Raw genomic sequence first — 20,322 nt, forward strand, 5'->3', positions numbered from 1 at the left:
TGCTCAGAAGGTTGAGGTATGAGAATCACTTGAACCCGGGAGTCAGAGGTTACAGTGAGCCAAGATCGTGCCACCACACTCCAGCCTGGGCAACAGAGCGAGGCCCTGTCTCAAAAACAAACAAACAAAAAAAACCCAAATATTTTACAATGAAATATAAGCCTGTCTACTCTTTTTCCCAGAAGCAAACATTATCTTTATTACACTGAACTGATTATTAAAGTTGTCTATCTATACTCCCTGGGTTCTGTCAAAATTTCCCATGAATATGCCACTCCATCGGCCACTCTGATTAATCTGAACAATAGAGGCTAAGAGCAAATCTGTTCCATTTGTCTCATATAGCATTTAATTAAGCTATTATCAAGAGGACTCAAATCAGCAGAATGAGGGCAACCTACAAGATTGACCTTCACCCTGCTGCCCGGGGTGCCAGACCGAGGCAGCTGGACAAATCCAATGAATCATGAGGGTCTGCTTTAGAGAGTCACGTGGCTTTCTCTGTAAGTTTTTGTACTGGTCTTTCCACTTGGCCTGAGACATTAATCTAGGAACATCAATATGTATCAGTGATTACATAGGCTCTGTCTTGGACCTCAAAATGGAAATCTAGGGCAATTATATTCATAACAACCCTGGCTACTTGAGGTCAACCCAAATGCCTTCCAGGAAGGAGGCAGTAGTGTTGATCACTTAAACTAAAGTCAGGCACTAATTTATACCATGTTTTTAAACTGACTCCTGACATATGGATAATTATATACTGGGGACACATACATAACAAGGGATACAGTTATCCCTCTGGGAATCTCTCCCACATAGCCAAAAGTAGCCCTTTTTTGGGAGAGATATCTGTAGTTCAGAGGGCTATGTGATCTACTGGTGGTGCTTCTTTAAACATTTGAAGATTTCTTATGACCATTGCTAAGTCGTAAGTCAATGTGTTTTCAGAAGGCAGAGAGATTAATGCCTGAGTTCTATTCAAAAAAGTGCAGTCCCAAGGGTATACATCATGTCCATGAAAAAAAAAGTGTTGTTTATAATTGTTGGGGGGTCTCTAGTGGAACCTACATCATCTAGGTGAGAGGCTGACATGCCTCCAACATGACTTTTTGGCCAGTTGGTAAACTTTAAAATTTCCAGTTTAGTTTAAATGAATGAGTTTAGTCTTTGTTTTTAGAAAGACTGCCTGAGGGCAGCCGGTCCAACCTGTCCTGTTTTTCCATACCACCACCTGGGTGGCCTTTTTCCACCAGAGAAAATGACGGAGTGACATTTACGAGAAGGGGCTAGGAAAGACATCTGGAGGTGTTAGCAGATGTTTTTGTGGGAGGTACGGGAGCTGGGGCCATCCGCTGTTGTTTCTGATAGACTTCTCAGTAAGTTTAAAGGAAGTGGCAGTCAAATCACGATCGGAACCATCTGGCAGAGGATTGCAGACCCAGCAGGCAGTTCCATTCAAGGACCTTCGGACAGTTTGGAAAAGCCTCGTCAGAGTTTTCCTTCATGAGAAAGGCTCCAGAGGTGGTACTGGAAAACAAACATCATCCGAATCCCCCTCTCTTTTGTGTCTCTCAGGGTCTGAGGCACTCCTGTCTCAGGTGCTGTTGTTCGTTTTGCCCTGCTTCCAAATTGGTGCATCCAATTCTAGTAGGTGCAATTCACCGTTTCTCAATTGTCCCCTAATCACACCCAGACCTTTGTTCAGAAGGTTGGACATTTTTATAGAAGTTATAGAGGCCCGTTATAGCCCCCACATTGGCCTGTGTGAGCCACTCACTGTAGGGGGATTTGGTGAGCATGTGCTCAACCAAGTGGCAATTATCATTGTAATCCAAGTCAATCCAAATAGAGAATACAGACAGCTGAACCAGAACTAAGCTGAACTCTCCCAGCCACCAGACTGGCGTGGGGTTGCTGTTCGGGAAAAGAACGATGCATCATAGCCAGGAATGATCAGGGGAAAATCTCACATTTTCAAAATACGTCTACACAGCCGTCCACTCCTTTTGTCCTGGTTATTATCCAAAAAGCCACCAAGAGGAGATGATCTCTCTCTGGGGACAGCTGCCTTCATTAACCAAACTGCCTAACTAAAGTGGACCAAGAGAAGGTGAGGGAAGTAGAGTCAGATATCTTTCTGATTCCTCAATTTTTGAAGAGGCCATTCCAATGCTAAACAATACCGAATACCTGTGGATGGTAAGGGGTTTGGAAGGTCCATTGAATATCTGTACCGTCAGTAGCAGAGGCCAGGGTAGAGAGGGAGGGAGGGACCAGAGGGCAAAAGGGGAGAGAGACTCTCCAGCAGTGAGTCTTTCAGTTTACTTTCAGTTTAGATAACATGGTGGCTGCTCATGGCTCAACCAAATAAAGTCACAATGCTTTTGGCCAGGCCAGTGCCTTCTATTGGGCAGCAAGGTCCTCATGTCTAACACCTTCTATTTCAGCCTGGGGACCTTTTGACTTAGAGTCACAGCCACACTGTTATCTGCCTAGTGTCACCAAGTTTATGTCACTTTGCACTCTTGGGCTTGACTCACACAGGGAGCCTGCAACTCTTCAATTCCAACTCATAACTGGCAAAAAAAATAGAGAACCATTTCATGCCTACCTGATCATAACATTTGGTCAACATGTTCACTACTGATTACCAGAGACTCCCCACAAAAAGTTTTTATTGACCTATAAGGCCCTCATCATTCCTCTTTCACTTATCAGTCTACATCCCATAGTAGTTACTAACACTGTCAAGAACTGTGAACATTTTGCTGTACTTATAATCTAAGTTATCCTGCCACAGTTTCACAGATGCTGGCAGAAGACACAAGACTCCTAGGTCATAGACAAACAACGTTATTGCTCACAGCAATAGCAGTAGTTAGATACTGGCATTTGTACCAGTGCCCTAAGCCCTAATTGGCACAGATCAATGCAAGCAGAGCCAGATGATACCTGCACATGTAGTGGATTGTGTTGTAAGAGAGAAACCCTGAGCTTAGGAAACCATAAACCTTTTATAATGGACAGCAGGTAAACACACACCTTTGTTCCAGGGGAAGACACTCTCTATCTTCCAAAGTAGTTTGCTATACAAATATCCTTAAAAAGATAGTTCATAACAAAAGTGTCAGGCATCGTGCTTGTAAGATGTGCAGAAATATAAGAGACCCAAGGAGATTAGTCTTTTAATAATGAATTTTAGCAACTACTTCTCTGAGTCACACCATTCCTCATAAGTCTCTTGTGAATCACAGTCTACTTTCCATTCTTGTTCTTCATAGATGGAAGATGCAATATTGGTAGAGGAAACAAAGCCAGCAATAGGGGTAATTGATAGGGGACTTTAACAGAGAGAGGCAGCAGGTATTAGAAGATTTATTAGTTAAAAGGTTTTTTTGGTTGCAAATGGCAGAAATCTACTGTGGTTAAAGTAAATAACAATAAAATTTATCACAGAACTATAGAATAGCACAGAGAAAAAAAGAAAAAGTTGGACAATTCGGTCTTTAGGAGAACAGGAACCAGAGCAGATCCAGGAATCTAGATTGAGGAACTAATAAACAGTCTCTGGGTAACCCTGTTAAGATGATCCTAATGTCATTTACTCTTGTGTCACACTGCTCAAGATTCAAATTCTCATAGGACAGCATCTGATTGGCCACACTTGGGCCACATGCCCAGTGACAGATGAGAAAGAATCAAAGAGAATGCCTCTGAAAGGCCAGGCTAGGCCACATGCTCTGTGTGTAGGGGTTAGGGGTTGGAGCAAGATACTGGAGTTTTTTCCTATTTCAGAACCATAAGGTAAAATAAGGAAGGAGCATATAATAGCCATTAATAATAATAATGGCTATTATTTTTTAGTTACAGCCATTAATGGCTCTAAAGAATGCCATTAATGGCTATTACTAAAAAGTCAAGCCAGGCATGGTGGCTCACGCCTGTAATCCCAACACTTTGGGAGGCTGAGGGTAGGGGGTGGATCACCTGAGGTCGGGAGTTCAAGACCATCCTTACCAACATGGAGAAACCCTGTCTCTACTAAAAATACACAATTAGCTGGATGTGGTGGTACATGCCTGTAATCCCAGCTACTCGGGAGGCTGAGGCAGGAGAATCACTTGAACCCGGAGGCAGAGGTTGCAGTGAGCCGAGATTGCACCATTGCACTGTAGCCTGGGCAACGGGAGCACAACCCTATCTCAAAAACAAACAAACAAAAAAAAAGTCAAGAAGTAACAGATGCTGGCAAGGTTGCAGAGAAAAAGGAATGCTCACATACACTGCTGGTAGGAATATAAATTACTATAACCATTGTTGAAAGCAGTTTGGTGATTTCTCGAAGAACTTAAAACAGAACTACCATTTGACCTAGAAATCCCATGATTAAATATATACCCAAATATGTTAGGCCATTCTTGCATTGCTAGAAAGAAATAGCTGAGACTGGGTAATTTATAAAGAAAAGAGCTTAATTGGCTTACTGTTCTGAAGGCTTTACAGGAAGCATGATGCTGGCATCTGCCCAGCCTCTGGTGAGGCCTTGGGAACTTTCAGTCATGGTGGAAGGTGAAGTGGGAGCAGGCACTTCACATAGCAGAAGCAGGAGCAAGAGAGAAACAGCAGGGGGTGGAAGGTACCACACACTTTTAAATGACCACATTTTGTGAGAACTCAACTATCACAGAGACAGCACCCAGCCATGAGGGACCTGCCGCTGTGATCCGAACATCTCTCACCAGGCCCTGCCTCCAGCACTGGAGATTACAATTCAACATGAGATTTGGGTGGGGACAAATATACAAACTATAGCATCAAAGAAATGTAGATCTTTCTGCCATAAAGACACATGTACATGTATGTTCATCACAGCACTATCTATAGTAGCAAAGACATGAAATTAACCTAAATGCTCATCAACAGTAGACTAGATTAAAAAACCTGTGGTCCATATACAGTACTCCATGGAGTACTATGCAGGCATAAAAAGAATGAGATGATATCCTTTAAAGCAACATGGATGGAGCTAGAGGCTATTATCCTAAGCAAACTAATGCAGGAACAGAAAACTAAATATCGCATTTTCTTATAAGAGGAAGCTAAACATTGACTACATATGAACTGAAAGCAGTGAACAATAGACTCCAGGGCCTACTTGAAGGTGGAACATGGGAGGAGGGTGAGGATCAAAAACCTCCTATCGGGTATTCTGCTTATTACTTGGATGATGAAATAATCTGTACACTAAACCCCCACAACACGCAACTTACCTATACAACAAACCTGCACATGTGCCTCCTGAACCTAAAATAAAAGTGAAAAAGAAAAGAATGCCATTAACAGTAGCAGGCGGTGAGAGTGGTACTGGGCAGAGAAAAACAACAGATGTCCTCTGTGGTCACCACTCCTACTCTATCCTTCCTCCCAGTCTGGGATTTCGTATCTTGATTTGAGCACATCTGTAGGAGAAAGGAAACTAAAGGCATTGTTAGTGAACATTCATGGCAACAACAGCCCAGACCAGAGTGGGTAGTGTCCTCTGGCCACCAGAGGACAGGGAATGCAGGGAGACAGAAAATGGCTGGGCAGAGTCCTTGGACATTAATCACTGGGTGCTCAAGGCCACCTGGGGCCACTGGAAGGTACAACTGAAGCCTGAGGCTGAGAAGTCTCATTAAATACCACCAGCCTCTCACCAGAGACCATGGAGAAAATCTGCAAGGTGACCAGGTTTGCCATTTGGGGCCTGTGGCCCATGCGTCAGGAATAGGCAAGAAGCTAACTGTCCTTCCTCTCACCCAGGGCCACTCAGGGGAAACATGCATGGTCTAGAATATCAAGCTCACGGCACAGGTTGGGAGACGGGATTCAGAGTGAGGTGTGTCAACAAAATTCTGAAACCAGATACCAGCCAAGGACTCCTAAAGGCAAGCTGCCTGTAGTAGAGTCTGAAGATCTATTCTGAGGCACCAAAGCCAGAGAAGGGAGGCCTTTGTAGAGGAAGGAAAAGAAAAAAGTTGATTTTGAATACATGATAACTCCAAACATATAATGATTTTTTTTTTTTTTTTTTTTGAGACGGAGTCTCACTTTGTCACCAGGCTAGAGTATAGTGGCATGATCTTGGCTCACTGCAACCTCCATCTCCCGGGTTCAAGTGATTCTCCTGCCTTAGCCTCCCAAGTAGCTGGGATTACAGGCGCCTGCCACCACCCCACGCTGATTTTTTTGTATTTTTAGTAGAGACGGGATTTCACCATATTGGCCAGGCTGGCCTCGAACTCCTGACCTCATGATCCACCCGCCTCAGCCTCCCAAAGTGCTGGGATTAGAGGCGTGAGCCACCATACCTGGCCATGATCTTTTTTTCCTGTGCAAGAATAAGAGCATCAGGTATGCAGGCAAGTGATATAACTATATATTTTATATTGAATTATATGACACTATATATAATAAATTATATTATGTTAAATAGAATACGGTATGTTATATGAAACTCCTGTTGGCCCACCTTGGATCTCCATGCAACTGCCATGGAAGTTATGTAGAAAGTAAGGCACAAAAGGAGAACATCTTTGCTGTTCCACGGTGTTCATGGAGCCTGTCAACATAGGTTCTCAGTCACAGTGCTCCCCACATGGGGCGTGGCTCACAGAATAAAATCTGAGAACTGTGAACAGGAAAATCCGAGATCTGGAAATCATCTGCAGACCATGGTTCAAGATATTAAGCTGTCATAAGAAACACGTAGGGCTGGTCTGTAGGCCCTTATTCGTAACTGTATGTAGCCAGCGTTTGTACCTCATCCTTGTGTAAGAGTGAGATCTACCTTCTTGACAACCTGGCATTTAATCCAGGCTGGTTTAAAAAAAAAAAAAAAAACAACTTAGTAACCAAATCAAATGTCCATTTTCTGGGAAATGCGTAAACAAACTATGGTCCATCCGTACAATGAAATACCACTTAGCGATTAAAAAAACAAACTACGGATTCACACAACAGCATGGATGAATTATGTTCAGTGAAAGAGGCCAGACAGAAAGAACTACACACTTTATGATTACATTTATATGAAATTCTAGAAAAAGCAGAATTACAGTGACAAAAGGTAGATTGGTGTTTGCCAGGGATGGAGAAAGTGTTAACTGCTAAGTGGCACAGGGCAACTTTTGGGCGTAATGAATATTTTCTATGTTTTGATTATTTGGTGACTTTTTATTGTGGTAGAATATATATGTAGCATAAAATTTGCCATTTTAACCATGAAGTGTACAGTTCAGTTACATTAATGACATTTATAATGTTGTGCAACCGCTATTTCCATAACTCTTTCATCACCCCAAACAGCAGCTCTGTGCCCATTAAGTAATAACTCCCCATTCCCTCTTCCCCCACATGATTTTTATTGGATGTAAATTAAACCTTAATAAAGCTGATTCTACAAAGTGTACTGTCTCTCTCCAGTCCCTGTGATAAATGTCCTCCTCCTAGGTGAGGTCATTTTTTTTTTTTTTTTTTTTTTTTTGAGACGGAGTCTCGCTCTTTCAACCAGGCTGGAGTGCAGTGGCCGGATCTCAGCTCACTGCAAGCCCTGCCTCCCGGGTTCACGCCATTCTCCTGCCTCAGCCTCTCGAGTAGCTGGGACTACAGGCACCTGCCACTTCGCCCGGTTAGTTTTTTTTGTATTTTTTAGTAGAGACGGGGTTTCACCGTGTTAGCCAGGATGGTCTCGATCTCCTGACCTCGTGATCCGCCCGTCTCGGCCTCCCAAAGTGCTGGGATTACAGGCTTGAGCCACCGCGCCCGGCCAGGTGAGGTCATTTTTAGTAGAGACGGGGTTTCACCGTGTTGGCCAGGATGGTCTCGATCTCCTGACCTCGTGATCAGCCCGTCTCGGCCTCCCAAAGTGCTGGGATTACAGGCTTGAGCCACCGCGCCCGGCCAGGTGAGGTCATTTTTATAGCCTTTTATGCAGCAACACCCTCTGGACTTTCCTCTGTTCTCTGGACCTGAGTGCCCACGTCGCTGGCAGTCCCGCCCTTCCCAGAGCGTCCACAGATTCTTCACACTCACGGTGTCCCCAGCTTGTTTGAGGACTTATTCTTTGGCCCTTGCTCTGACAGCAAGCATCCTTTCCCGCTCTCCAGCTAATCATCTCTCAGTCTTTTCACCCAGCCCCACCTACTAACGTCTGTCTTTGGCAACATATACCCAACACACATACACACACACACACACACACCACACCCCATATCTCTTCAGTTAGTCTTTTTACCCAGTTAGACTTTTTACCCAGCCCCACCTACCAATGTCTGTCTTTGGCAACATATACACAACACACACACACACACACACACACACACACACACACACACACCCCATAATGACAGCTTCTCCCTTCAACAGTGTGGCATGGCCTGTTTCGTGTCTTTTCCACTTCCAGGCCCCTAATCCTCTTACCTTTAGCATTTTTCCCTCCCTCACAAGTCAGCTAAGTCCAACCTGGATTTCTTACTTGTATTCTTAAACAGTACAGACTGACTTCAAGGCCAGGTAAAGAGAAAGACATTGAATTTTCTTTTAAAAGACAGGAATCCTCCTTATGTCAACCTTTCTATGACACTCTACTAATCATGCACTTCCAAGGACATGGAGCTGGCATCTTCCCAGTGTCCTGTCCCACTGATGTCCAGCAGTGGCCTCAGAGCTGACTTGTTGGTCCTGTTGTCCTTTCGGGTGAGAAAGTAAAATGCACCTCTTCCTTTTGGCTCCCCTTCTCCTCCTTCTCCAAAAGATACGTAACCAATCCTTTCTCTCTCATTTCTCCCCACACTAAGGGTAAGGGTGGTCCTAAGTTAAAAACAGCATCCCGGCCTGGCGTGGTGGCTCACACCTGTAATCCCAGTACTTTGAGAGGCCAAGGTGGGTGGATCACCTGAGGTCAGGTATTTGAGACCAGCCTGGTCAACATGGCAAAACCTCATCTCTACTAAAAATACAAAAATTAGCCAGGCGAGGTGGCGTGCACTTGTAATCCCAGCTATCGGGAGTCTGAGGCAGGAGAATCGCTTGAACCTGGGAGATAGAGGTTGCAGTGAGCCGAGATAGAGCCATTGTGCTCCAGCCTGGGCAACAGAACGAGACCCCAACTCAAAACAAAACAAAACAAAAAAATGGCATCCCATCTTTTCACAGGAGGTGCTAGAAAGCTGCTGCACGGTAGCTCAGACAGTGGTCATGTGGGTTGGGTCCATTTCTCATTTTGTGAGGCCTGACGGGACACAGTCTGAAAGCATGAGGTTAGGGAAAGATATTAACACACTCAGTAATAGAAACACGAAGCTAGAGGTCTGCAGCTTATGTGGGTCAGGATACTTCAAAGGGGGCTGGACCAAGGCTGCCCACTCTGGCCTCCTCCATAGTGTTTGAAGTATTGAACCCTCTCCCCACACAGCTCCGGGGAACTTGCAAAGGCAACTGTTAACTCCATCAGCGTGTGCAGGAAGAGCTCCTCTTCCCCTTCAATATCCCAAGGAAGAGGTACTGCTGCGGTTAGGGAAGTAATCTTGGAATAAGACTGACCCTTGTGGACAAGTAGCAGAATTTCCTTGAGAGTTGGGTTAGAGGAAGGTTGGAAGAAAGATCTAAGGACAGAGAGTCATGTTAGTGACCATGGCACACCCATGAAGAACTTCTTATGAAGTAATTTAACTTCCTGAGTGCCTTCTAGAAAAATCACATTTAACCCTCAGTTTTAGTCCTCTTCCCCCACCATCCTATGTTATAATTCCCTTCAATTCAATGGCAATTCACCCTCTCCCTACTCCCTCAAAATGAGTGATGGTATTACGGAAAATGAAGGGAGCATATAATAAACAAAGTGTGGTTTCCTCCAGACTCAGCTCAACTGCCTGGTTGAAGGGCCCTCTGCAGGGAGGGGATTACACCTAGGAACTCCAGGTAGGTAGCAGCCATGAGGTAACCAGAGCTCCACAGCAGAGGGGATAGAGGGAAGACGCACATGAAATTGAAGAGCAGCTCCCAGTAGGCATCTCTGGAACACAAGATGAATCTTTCCAAATGCTTAGAGAGAAATGTAAACTTTTATGGAGGGGAAGCTGATATTTGGGCCATGAGTGGATCAGATCTCGAATTTCACTCCTCTCCAAAGAGAAGGGAGCGAGGAGTTGCCATGTATTTTTCAAACTCTAGGTCACATTTGAGTGACCTTGAGTCTTGAGGTCTGTTCACTCAAGACTCAAGAATGGAGTCTTGAGTGAACAGACCTCACTCAAGTAAGCCTATACAAAAGCCACATTAAAACAAAACTAGAAAGCAACAAGCTGAGGGAGATGTTCCCATGATGAACAAAGGGTGGTGCCCTAATGTGGAGAGGAGAGTATCCACAATTCAGTTAGAAAAGCCAACATAACAAAAAAGCAAAAATGATAGTATATGCCCAAGGATAAACCAAAGAGAGTTTATTTACAAAAAAACTATTTATCTAATTGTGATTTTGTGAAACTACATAAGATAGTGCAGTTACCTGACAGCTCCAGCTAGCAGCCCCAGTTATCACTTCTTGATCTGAAAAGATAAGAGGAGGGAAAGGTTACGGGAGCTCAGAGGGAGAGCAGGTCTGGTCAGAAGATCATTGAGTTTTGTTCTAAAGATACAGCCTGTCAGAGGCAACCTCACAGGGAGGCACCTAATGAAATAAATACTTTGAACTGAATCCCTTCCTACCTCCAATCTCCTGCCAGGCTTTCCACTGGCTAAGCCCAGCTGGGAGCCCAAGGGCACAGGTGCCATGCTGATGAATCCCAGACAGGTCCCACTTGTAGGGCAAGAGCAAGATGGAAAATGGAGAGAGTGAATGTGAAGTGGCAAACAGGATATTCAGCACAGGAGGAAAGAATTTGAGTATGCAATTCACAGAGGAAAAGATACCCTTGGGCTTACTGGTCACTTGAGACTAGCTCAATCTCACCAGTCAGGAAAGCTCAGATTCTGAAGTCAGACTGCCTGAGTCTGTCTGTTCTACTCTTAGTTATGATGTAATCTTATCAAGTCTTGTTTTCATCCGTTGTAAAATGGGAGTAATGACAGTATCTACATCATAGGGTTATTACAATGATCAAGTGGAGAAAGGCATGTAAAGCCCTGGGGCAGTGCTTGGCATGGAGCAAGCAATCAATACATGATATCTATTTTTTTTTATTTCAAATTGGTAAATGATAAAGATCTGTAGTACTTGTTATGGGCAAGGTTATAGGGCATGAGGCAGTCTCAGAAACTTTTAATGGGAGTGTAACAGGTATGTAGTCTTTCGGTGGGGGGGAATAATTTGACTGTACTTATTACAATTCAAAATAGGAGTAAACAATTCCACGTCTAATAATTTATCTTACACAATTACCTTCAGGAACACACAAAAAATACATGCACAAAGATGTTTAATGCTAGATTACAATTTGGAAATAACCTACATTGACATAATGAAACTCTGTATACCAATTTGTGTTGGCTATCTGTTGCTGTGTACAAATTATCCCTGAAACTTGATGGCTTAAAAACGGCAAAAATTTATTATCTCACAGTTTATGTGGGTCAGGAATCCCTGCATGGCTTCGCTAGGTACCTCTGGCTCAAGGTCTCTCATGAGGTTGCGGTTCTACTGTTGATCAGGGCTTTGATCTCCTCTGAAAACTTGATGGGGGAGTGGAAGGGGAAGATACAGACACACATATGTGTATTTTATTCCTGCATTGTTCTCCCCATATGGTTTGGGTGGGCATGGGCATCCTCTCTTCCCATTGGAGTGGTAAGATCTATGTTAAGTGTTTGGACTTTGAAACAGAAGGGACCAGAAGAGGCCCTCTGTCTTGCCTTGATCCTAGCCCATTCAGGCTAGTCTAACTTAGGTAAGGAGCTCTTCTTTTTTTTGAAAGGAAATGTAGTATTTGAAGCTGATGCTTGAGCCAGTTGCATGATTTGCCTTGCCTTGCTTCGTTCTCTGTGAATATATTTCCCCCTGGTACCTTAGGAGAAGGGGTTGGCAGCCAAAATAGAGTTAAGACAATCAAGTATTCCAGCAGTCCCCAGCTAAATCTGTATATCTACCTGCCACACCCTGCAAACACATGAAACTACATTTGTCGTGAAGACGTTATCATGGCCCTTTGGGTCTTCTCTCCTTGAGGTCAAACACTCCCCATTTCTTATCATTTTCCCTCAAATAAGGTAGGTTTGCTATCCCTAATAATTTTGCTCACTCTCTAAAGTATGTGTATGATGAGTGAATTCATTCATTCAATAATGAATTAATATTCTAATTTGTGAATGTCCTTCTTCAAACATTACCAGGGCCTGGTGGCACTTTAAGAGCAGTGTACCAGTTAGCATGCTTGAAACTACACAAAGAAGAAAAACTAACCTCAAGCTGATTTAAACAATATAGGAATCATTCGTTCACAAAACACGGAGCCCAGAAGCTGTAGAGATCCAGCAGAATTCGGGGAGTTTGACACTGTGGTAAAGGTTCTGGATCTCTATTTCTATGATACTGTTGGCTCAGCTTTTGACCTAATTTTCAAGCTGGGGTTTTTCCTCTTAGCAAAGTACCTGCAGCTATACTATTCTTACCAGGCTCACTTATGCCCACCCAGAGACCAGAGAGCTTCCCATTCCCACAACCAGCAAGCCAAAGGAGCTTTAGCTGGACTGGACTGACATAGGCCACCTTCCCAGTCCTGAACCAACCATCCCCTGTGCTGTTCAACTTGGGCTTGGGGAGGTGCATATCCTGGAGCCAGGACTGCTGCTAAGAGGATAGGACTTCCAGGCCATCACATTCCCCCTGTCCCACTCTTTCCCAGCACCCAGAAGTGGGAAAACCTCACCCAAACCTCCTAGCTGGGAATATCAATTCTGTTAGGGGGAGCAGAAAGGGGACTTGATTCTTCCGCCATTTATTCAGCCAGTGTTCCGTGAGGACTGAGTGCATGCCAGACACTCTCCGGTGCCCTGGAAAGACAGCAGAGAACAAAATGGACAAAGGCCCTGCTCTCATGGAGGAGAGACAGAAAGAAAACAGACAGAAATAAGTCAGGTAGGGTAAGAACTACCGGGAACCATGAGGGTGCTATTCTGTGAGGGTTGACGAGGAGACTTCTCAGGAAAGGTGACATTCGAGAAATGCTTTGGAGAAAATAGAGAGGGAACCATGCAGGTAAGAGGACGAAGAATGAGGGCTGGGGGACTAGGTAAGCACAAAGAGCCTGAGATGGGGGTGTCCTTGCAGTATCTGAGGAACAACAAGGTGTGGGGTGAAGGGAGGGTGAGAAAGGGGTGAGGGCTGGGCGTTTGGGGCCGGGCAGGCCATGGCAAGAATGGTGAGAATGAGAGCAAGGGAGGAAATCAGCCTGGTCTTCCGTGGACAGGGGCCTGGTTTTTCAGCTGTGGCTACACTTAGTGGCTATGCCACTGCCACCCCCACCCCACTGCTTCCTTGCCACAGAGCTTACATCCCATGCAAGGCTGAAAATACCACTTAGTTGCCCTGCAGTTGGGCATGAGGAAGTGACTTGCAATCCATGTCACATAGCTTCTCCTCAGGCAGTTTGCAGAGGACAGACGGTGGCCAAGAGCAGTCAGGAGGCCCTTGCCAGATTCTAGGACAGATGCCAGTTGTGTCTGATTAGTGATAATGGCCATAGGACAAGAGATGAGGGTGGGCTGAGACAGAGAGACAGCGATGAAGCAGAAATGAGAGAGGGATGAGGAAGGGCAGAGCCTCAGCAAAAGCCATGGCGTGGTTACAAAAATGAGTTTCCTGATGTGGTGGCCCTGCCTGTCATAGCGAGAGGGAAAGAGCTCCTGTTTTTGGGGAACACCAGAAGGCAAGAATGGAAAGGAACCAGACCCAATCACAGCTCTGGTCGTGGCATACGCTATTTGTTCTGCCGAGGGTACCCTTTGCCTGGTAAACACCTGTTTTTCCCTGTACTCCTCTTCTGTACTGGACTGCAGGTAGGCTCCTTAGGGACCAGCTTAATGCTTTTTGTATCCCTGGCTCTTAACATAAATATGTATATAAATATTAGTTTATATTAATATAAATAGGTGATTATCAAATGAGTGCTGAATGAAATACTGATAATGAAAAAAAGGAACAGGTAAAAAATGGTAACGAAAAGGGGTGAAATTGTGAAATATTTAAATTAGGATATTGAGACATTCGTAAATATTGGTGGAAGAGATGAGGCTGTACTTGGAAACTCTTAGAAGATTCTGTATGTGGAAGGAGGATATTTAAATCTTTGAGCTAATACCAGATATGAGGAGGAATTGTAACTATTAACTAAGAAGAGCTCATGAAGAAGGGCTCAGAGAAAACTAAGTGAGATCATACATTCAGTTCAAAGTCTGAGCCCACAGATAACCTGAAGGTCAAGAAATCATGAGAGTAAGTCTGTCAAATGTTCTGAAAACATAGCACATTCTATGATGTGATCATACAGTGCAATCGTGAAAATCTTAAACACTTAAGATCTATTTTTCCAGAGGAATCAACATAAGGGCTGCATGCTTAGCCTGCATGACGTATAACATGGTAGTTTCATGGTACTTTTCTGGGAAATGATCTTTCAGCTAGGCTGAATGGCAATGTTTCATGGTTTCGATTCTTTCTCTGCCTTAGGACAACTTGGGGAAATTAACATTATACCATATAATGCTACTTTAATTTTTACCTTTTCTCAACTATCCCATAGTGTGTTCCATCTCAACCTAGGAGAATCTGGGGCCTCTCCTTTGCCCCGTCCCCAGCCATCTGGCAATGTCTGGAGACATTTTTGTTTGTGATGACTGGAGGGGTGCTACCGGCATTGACTGGATAGACACCAGGGGTGCTGCTGAACACCCTGCAATGCACAGGACAGCCCGCCCACAACACAGAACTCTCAAGGCCAAAATGTCAATAGTGCCAACATTGAGAAAGCCTGCAGTTTCTCCTAAATGCACAGCACAGATATTGTGGCAACTGCCTGGCTGGCCAGCTTTAAGATTGTGTGGTTTTAACAAATGTAAAAAAAAATGGAAAAGATTTTCTTTTCTTTTCTTTTCTTTTTTTTTCTGAGATGGAGTCTTGCTCTGTTACAAGACTGGAGTGCAGTGGTATGATCTTGGCTCACTGCAACCTCCGCCTCCTGGGTTCAAGCAATTCTCCTGCCTCAGCCTCCCAAGTAGCTAGGACTACAGGTGCATGCCACCACGCCTGGCTGATTTTTGTATTTTTAGTAGAGATGAGGTTTCACCATGTTGGCCAGGGTGGTCTTGATCTCTTGACCTTGTGATCCGCCCACCTTGGCCTTCCAAAGTGCTAGGATTACAAGTGTGAGCCAATGCGCCCAGCCAAAAAATGGGAAGGATTTTCTCTGTTTCCATTTTAGAGGTTAAAATGAGATGTTATCAATATCTCTTACATTGTACATCAAATTGTATCACACCTAAAGTCCACTTCCAATGAGAGGTTTTTCAGGTGCTTTTTTCAGGACTCACACCACTGTTTACCAAGTGCTTAGATGACATTGCTAGAGGGCTATGAGAACAGTGAAGGTTAAAAGCAGGTGGCAATAGACACTAAAATCCTGCCCAAAGTCACAGTCGTGGGTAGCATGAAGCAGGGGTGCGTTGGGGCTCAGAAATCAATACCTCAAAATGAAGGCCTCGGAAGCACCGTAGAAGCAAAACCTTTTCCTGCCCTTCCGCCCTGTCAGTGCTAGCCCCTGCGCTAGAAACTAGGATCCCTCTGCCCCCAAGGCAGGCCATAGAAACCAGAACCTTTTCTCCCCAAAGCTAGTCATAAAACTGAAAAATACTACTTTAATTTTCCCTCCACTTTTCTGTATAAAAACAGGCTATGAATAAACTATCTGACCCACCTTGTTTGACTATGGGTCATGTGACCCCCCCATTCCAGACAGGGTCCTGCCCCATACCCGGAAGGAAGGAATGCTGCTCGGGAGGCCAAGAAGAATCCAGACAGACAGGCTTTGCTGGGCGTCCCCATTCAGTCTATTAGCATTGGATCACACTCTTTTCGTCTCCATGGCTATCCATACTGTGCTGTCCCTAAGCACTAAAACGGTCAGTTTCCCCTGTATCTCTGAGTCTTCATTCCGAAGGCGCCCGTGTAGACATGTTACATAGATGTGTACGCCTTTTCTCCAGTTAACCTGCTTTTTGCCAGTTGACTTTTTCGGAGAACCTTCAGGGAAACGAGGGGAAAGCTCTCCCTCTGCTCCTGCAGTGGCTGGTCATCAGTCCCAGCTTCACCTGCCCACTCTGCCACTGACCAAGTCACTGGCCCTTGGCAGTTCCCTCTCCGTGCTTCAGTTTTCTCTTCGGGAAATGAGGATTGTGGTAGAGGGCTTACCTCTTTGTGGTGCGAACGCACATGTGACAAAATTACAGCAGCACCTAGTGTGTAGAAAGCTTAGTTACCAAGAGCGTGGGCATTTTCATGTACGAACCAAGGTGCTGCTGCTGTGAGGAAATAGCATAAATATAATTTATGTTTTCTTTGGCTGGCCAGCTTTAACTTTTTGTGGGTTTTTGTTTCGTTTTGTTTTGTTTTTGAGACAGAGTCTTGCCCTGTTGCCCAGGCTGGAGTGCAGTGGCACCGCAATCTCGGCTCACAGCAACCTCTGCCTCCCAGGTTCAAGCGATTCTCCTCCCTCAGCCTCCTAAGTAACAGGTGCGTGCCAACGCGCCCGGCTAATATTTTGTATCTTTAGTAGAGACAGGGTTTCACCATGTTGGCCAGGCTGGTCTCGAACCCCTGACCTCGTGATCCACCCGCCTCAGCCTCCCACCTTGATTTCCATTTTTGATGTTACAATGAGACTTTCTTGTTATTTCTCATATTACACTTTATATTTGTAAATTAATAAAGCAAATTACATATATTTGCTTTGTAATTTGCTTTATTAACTTACAAGCAAAATTACTAAAAGTTATTTTTATTAATAGCCGTGATTTTTCAAGGAATCACTAATAGCTATGACAGCAGGAAGAGCAATTCCTGGGACCAGAGGCATTATTCTGTATTTGTTGTTTCTCCCAGTTCTGTAACATACCACAGGAGGGCACCAAAAGATTCCTTTTGAACACAAGCGCCAGGCTGAAAGTTTTGTTCTGTAAGCGGTACCAAAATAGTCACAAGATGGTGCTAATACATTCCTTTTGAAAACCTAAGTGGACAGTCTCGGTTTGGTTATTTAAATTATATAAAAACTAATACTGCAGTTATCACTTTAATTAGAACAATACAATTCATGAGGTCAAGGGCAAACTTTCCGATTCAAACGTAGACCAAATAGTCTCTGCTCTAGATCTAATCATAGGAAAGGTCTTGAAGTGAAAGTTTCTGTCTCTATTAATCAAAGTTTTAACAAAAAATGTATTTTTAACAATCATACTTAACAGGTGGCGAGTTAGCAGCCCTATTTCACAGGAAGGATGGGGCTCTTGGAATCTGCTCTAAAGAACCTCTACCTTGAGGACTGTCTGAGCGGGGAGCTGCCTTGGGGAGTTCCGGGTTCTTTTCATTACAAGTTTACTCCTCAGTAAATTAGAGACTTGCTGGAAGAAAAGTAACAGGGCATCTCTAGAGTCCTGGATTTTGTTCAAAGAAGAGCATGAAACATGATTTTAGACAACAAAAATAAAAGAGCAGGACTTTGTCGTGACTTTCCCTCTGAGCCTGAACTTACCTTCCCATGGGGCGAGATGGCCCCCAGCAAGTGGAGAAGAATGAGGCTGAGGGACACATTCAAAGCAGAATGTGTACATAGCTTTTAAGAATATGATACAACGGCCTTAAGAACAGGAACTTGGGGTCATACAGATGTCCTAACAGGAGGAATCAAATAGTGGCAGCTCCTTCAAATCTGTTGGTTCCTCTACTATTTCACTTTCTCCTTTTTGTATTTATGTAAAGAATGAGAATGAAAGACTTGAGAATGATCATGCAATAATGAAGTAAGGAAAAGCCCTGAAGTCAGGAATGAAGGAATCCCACTTTTGTTATGTCAAAATTGCCAGAAGCCTAGGCTAGAAGCATGAGGGGGAGGAGAAAAGAAGCTAAGAGGGAGAAGGAGGCGATCAGGATTGAAAAACCACTCTAATCAGCAATGTCTTAGCGCCCTCCCACTCGAAACTTATATAATTCTCAAAATAACTCTACCAGTTTGAAAGGGAAACTGAGAACGTGAGAAGGTAAGTCACGCAACTAGTAAGGGGTGGAACCAGGAGTCAATCCAGATAGCTAAGAAACGCGAAGTATGTGGAATTTTAATAAAAGCTGACCACGAATCATCCAGAACCTTTCATATTTACTCTGTGTCAGTTGTTGTCGGAGGAACATACAGAAAACAGGTAATTTGCTCTTCATTGCTGTGACTGAGGGGCAGTGACCACGGAGGATACAGATAGGACTATAGTCTCTTCCCAGGGGAGGGAGTCTGGCCCCAGGATGCTGGGTGGTTTCCAGTGGAGGATGGAAGAAGCGACTTCCATGCTCCCGGCTGCGGCCTGCCCAGCAGACACTGCCTGGCTCCCTCCAAGGTGGTAGTTTGCCTCTGTTGCTTATCGATGTGCTATAAAAAGAAAAGTGCTTGTAAACAACTCGAGTGCATGAACAACTTAATTAAAATCATTAAAGTAATAGCTTGTGAAAAAAAGTAGTAAAACTAATTATTATAAAGTAGCTGTGTGGGAGGATGAAAATTGCTGACATTCTTTAGGTCTAAACTGCTCCATCTGGCACAGAAAACACAAGACAGTTTAACCATATCCTCAGAAGGGATCTGAGGTTCCCCTCTCCCAGCTTAGATTTTAATTCTCCTGTTTCTCAGTTTTTAATTTCCTCCTTGGCAACAACCACACGCAAATGACCCTCCAGTGGTTCTCATTATGACTTGTCCCTTCTAGTCAAACATCTGACTTTTTTTTTTTTTTAGAGGGAGTCTTGCTCTGTCACCCAGGCTGGAGTGCAGTGGGATGATCTCAACTCACTGCAACCTCTGCCTCCCGGGTTCAAGCAATTCTCCTGTCTCAGCCTCCCAAGTAGCTGGGATTATAGGTGCACCTCACCATGCACAGCTAATTTTTGTATTTTTAGTAGAGACAAGGTTTCACCATATTGATCAAGCTGGTCTCGAACTCCTGACCTCAGGTGATCCGCCCGTCCTGGCCTCCCAAAGTCCTGGAATTGCAGGCCTGAGGCACCGTGCTCAGCTGCATCTGACTTTTTTTTTTTTAACTCAAATAATTATAAAAGTTTGGAATCTGAGAAGCTCAGGGCTGAAGGAACCTGAAAACCTGCTGGTAAAATTATCTGTAGGATGCATGGCTCCCTTTGCAAACGTTCCCAGAGTGTTGCCACTTGATGGTTATCCAGCCTTTGCTGGAGCCCTTTCAGTGAGGAGGAAGTGACCGCTGTGGTAGCTCCGGCTGCTGTCGAGTGCCTTTTTGTTTTAAGTTACACTCAGTCCTTTTAGTGCCCCAGTATTCCTCGTTCTCTGCTTCAAGGCCATAGAGAATAGGAAAACTGCCCCTTCCAAATATTTGAAGGAAGAGCGATGTCAGCTTATGCCTTCCCAGTGTCTAATTCAAGCACCAAACCAGCCAGGTGTTCCACGCACAGGAGCGCAGCTCCAGCTGAAAGGCCCCACAGTTTGCCTAGGCCCAGCCATGTTTACCTGAGATGGGCAGATGCAGCCCGGCTGAGAGCGGGATCAGAGTCTGCTGAGAGGAGCCACAGTCGGAGCTGAGGGAAAATCGGTGAACATCAAGCCCAGGCCTAGAATAGGGAACAGAAGGACATCAGACTTGCTAGCTCAGAGTGTCAAAAGTAGAGAGAAACAGAAAGAAGCGTCCAGAAAGGCAGTTCAGAACTAAGACCGTGAACGGTCAATTTGTACAGGAGCTCGCCTCTCCGGAGTGAGTCACGCACATCTCATGGCCATGCAGGGTGATAGCCGCAGTCAGACAGACACCTGGTAGTTCTTCAAGCATTCATTGTGTGACAGGCTTTTGCTACTCCCCTTATTAGCCATTCTATCATCTTTCAGATCATCTCATAGAATAACTGGTCATTAGTAGGTGGAACCCATCTGACACTTTTGGGTGATGGACTGAGAGGTGCTTAAAAATGTATGTCAGAACACACAGCAGACTTTCTTTGCTCAGGAAAAATCACTTTAGTGAACCGTCTTAATTATGTAAACATAATTTGATATAGGATGGGAGTTA

General features: G+C 44.4%; 1 long non-coding RNA gene across 1 annotated transcript; it reads right to left on the reverse strand.

The window, feature by feature from the left end:
- Positions 1–18,343: 18,343 nt before the first annotated feature.
- LOC105547791 lies at positions 18,344–19,909 on the reverse strand. The gene is made up of 2 exons (XR_001007276.1): positions 19,770–19,909; positions 18,344–18,665 (listed from the first exon to the last, which is right to left on the reverse strand). It is a non-coding gene; the product is annotated as an uncharacterized LOC105547791 (long non-coding RNA).
- Positions 19,910–20,322: the final 413 nt, after the last annotated feature.

This window comes from Mandrillus leucophaeus, unplaced genomic scaffold, assembly GCF_000951045.1.
Source record: "Mandrillus leucophaeus isolate KB7577 unplaced genomic scaffold, Mleu.le_1.0 Scaffold397, whole genome shotgun sequence".
NCBI lineage: Eukaryota > Metazoa > Chordata > Mammalia > Primates > Cercopithecidae > Mandrillus > Mandrillus leucophaeus.